The sequence below is a fragment of the Poecilia latipinna genome, unplaced genomic scaffold (assembly GCF_001443285.1).
Source record: "Poecilia latipinna isolate Pla-1442-1.1 unplaced genomic scaffold, P_latipinna-1.0 Scaffold1543, whole genome shotgun sequence".
Taxonomy (NCBI): Eukaryota; Metazoa; Chordata; class Actinopteri; order Cyprinodontiformes; family Poeciliidae; genus Poecilia; species Poecilia latipinna.
The window spans coordinates 37,613-40,490 of NW_015114159.1; positions in this window are offsets into that span (position 1 = coordinate 37,613).

The following is a 2,878-nucleotide window of genomic DNA, read 5'->3' on the forward strand; positions in this document are numbered from 1 at the left end:
CCCAAAAAACAACAACCAAGAAACAGCCCAGACTCAAATTTAAGGGCTATTTAGAGAGGGCAGTGGAGGAAGGAAACCAGAGTACATGGGAACTCCACACAGAAACATCCTGGATGAGATCTGAGTCCAGGTCATTTCTGCAAGGATTACTGTCAACAACTTCTTCACTATGCAGTCAGTACTTGAGTTCAGTGGTAAAACAAATAAATTAATAATTGGTTCAAATATGTGTTAGTAGCTTCTGAAGGTTTTAAGGACATGTTTAACTCATCCTCTTCAACCTAAAATGTGTTCATCAACTTATTGAAAACCTCGACAGTTTTAGATTTAAATTTATTCCACCAAATAAAAATAATAATAATAATAATAATATAAAGCAATCCGAAAGCTGTTATTTAAATGTTTCTAAATAGAACGTTGAACGAATTATTGGTGTCCCTCTCAGAAATCATTATTTACTGACAAACTTTTTGAAATGTTTCCGTTGGTATTTTATTTTATTTTTTTTTTTTTGAAAGCTGTCAAACTCTTTAGCTCAATTCACAGATTCTCTGGCTGAGCCACTTCAAAAAGTTAATACTACCTCCAGTCAGAAGAAACGGGCTAACAAAATGTAAAGAAAAGATTATTTTAAACGTAAATCTGCAAAAGACATGAATACATTTGGATTTAAAAGCAGCAGCTTGATATCCTCTGAAGTCTTCTTTACGAACATTTTATGAGACATAAAGACCTTCAGAGACCATTGTTCTTTAAATATAACAGGGCGCCCACTCGCACATGACAACCGTCCAAGTAATTAAAACCCATAACTATAATTAAACGAGGTGTTTATTATACCATCAGCTTCCAACGTTTTGTGTTTGCAGCAGATCTCCTCTCTGGTTGTGTTTATTAGGACGCAGAAAATGTTGGGATTCACAAAAGCACATGTTTGAAAATGACTTGGGTTTGATGCCGTTCCAAGAATGTTTTATGCTATTTTCTAATCTATTTTAAGCTTGAAAAAAAAGAGAGTGATTTTCCATGTAAATCTCTTTCTGTGTTTCTTATTTTTTAATAAGAAACACAGGAAAGTGTCATGGTGTGTCAGTGATAAAAGTTCATATATATATTGAGATTTCGCTTTGCAATAATAATAATAATAATAATAATGCACAGGTCGCCATATCTGTGAAATCTGTATTAGGAATAGTTCAAGTTTTGAGTGATTTCACTGAGGTTCTGATTAAAGGCTGAGCCAAGGTAACGTGTCTATTAGAAGTACTGAGTTTGAATCTTCCTTATTAATCTAGATTAGTTGTTTTAAGAGGGTGAAGGGAATGACTAAGAGAATTTCAAAGACCAAGACTTAAAACAACTTAAATTGCACACATATTATTTAGAAGTGAGGGGTTTTACACACTATTTTATTTTATTCTTTAAATTCAGTCATTTTCATGTTTGCACTAGGTGGGCATCAGAGACAACAATAATTATTTACATGAGCAATAAATGCATATGCCGCCAATGTGTACCACAAATAAGTCTTTTGGGGAAAAACAATGACTTATCCCATTATTTTAGGAAGATGAGGGTGTGCAAATGCGGAAAGCTGTGAAAACAACCGTTCTTGTGGAAATAACTTTGTTCTTATTGTTTCTCTATCTTTGTGATGTCTTTGTTTACCTTAAGACTCACGCCTGTCTTCAAACACCAGACAGAAATTCATTTCTTAAGTCTGCACAAGAAAAAAATATTTAAAAAAAAGCAAGCGTTTTTATTTTTTCCCCCTCTCGCAATGCCTTTGTTTTGAGAAACAAGATTTTATTCCATGATGTGGAATTTAATTTAATTTTTTTTTTTTTTGTCTCGTCTCTACTTCCCTCTTGTCATAATGCCACAAGAAGTGTTAGGGTTATAAAAGTATCTCAGTCACATTCTGACACCTGAAGTTCATCTGTTTAAGACTTTATTTGGGTCTGGATCCAGTCTCTCTTTTTTTTTTTTATCTGTGCTGATTTTTCTTTTATCCAGATTTCTCCTCCTGTCACACCTGGTCTGGGTTACTAATTATCACACCTGCTCTTCTGTTTGTCATTATTTCCCTCAGTTTACACATTCCCTTGCCTTTCCACGTTGTCCCAGTAAGAAATTTAAAGTGAGAGTAGCAAAAGTGCTTAGACAGTCCTGCTTTCTGTTTTCGAATTACCTTCCTCAGCAGGTAATTATTTTATTCTTAAAATAAAAGTTTATTTTGGTCAACATTCTGTCACCTGCCTCCAGCTTCTTCAGTCCTACCATTCGATATGCTTTAAATACAGACAGTAAAGAGAAAAAATATATACTGTAGGAAAATAATAATTGCTTAGCAGTACTTTTAATTTCCTGGAAAAGTAAGACTCCAAAATGCAATATTTAGTTTTTTTGCAATCTTGTAACATATTTTGTCTCTCTTTTTTTTTTTTTTTAAAAAGAGAATACATTTATCTTAGTGACAAAGGGTTATATTCAGAAAAGATAAGGGAAGATTAGTGTTATCTACAATGAAAACAAGAGCCGTCTTGTTAGCTTGATGTTCCCGTCACATGAAGTAGAAAATCCGAAGAATAAAGGACTAAAAAAATGCAACACTTTTTCTAATTGGCCATGAAAACATAATAATTTTAAGTTCATAGAGTATCAGTTAGCTAAAGCGGAAAGTTCAAGACCTGTTTTGCTAACGTAGTTAGCTATCTTCTGGTGCTAGCGTCGCACTAACTAAAATAAAAATGTTAAAACCACATTAATACCAGTTATTTTAAATGCATGTATTATTTAATTTCCTAAATAATAATACCAAAATACTTGTTTTGGTTTGTACTTTAATCACTTTTTTTTATTTTTTATTATTATTTCA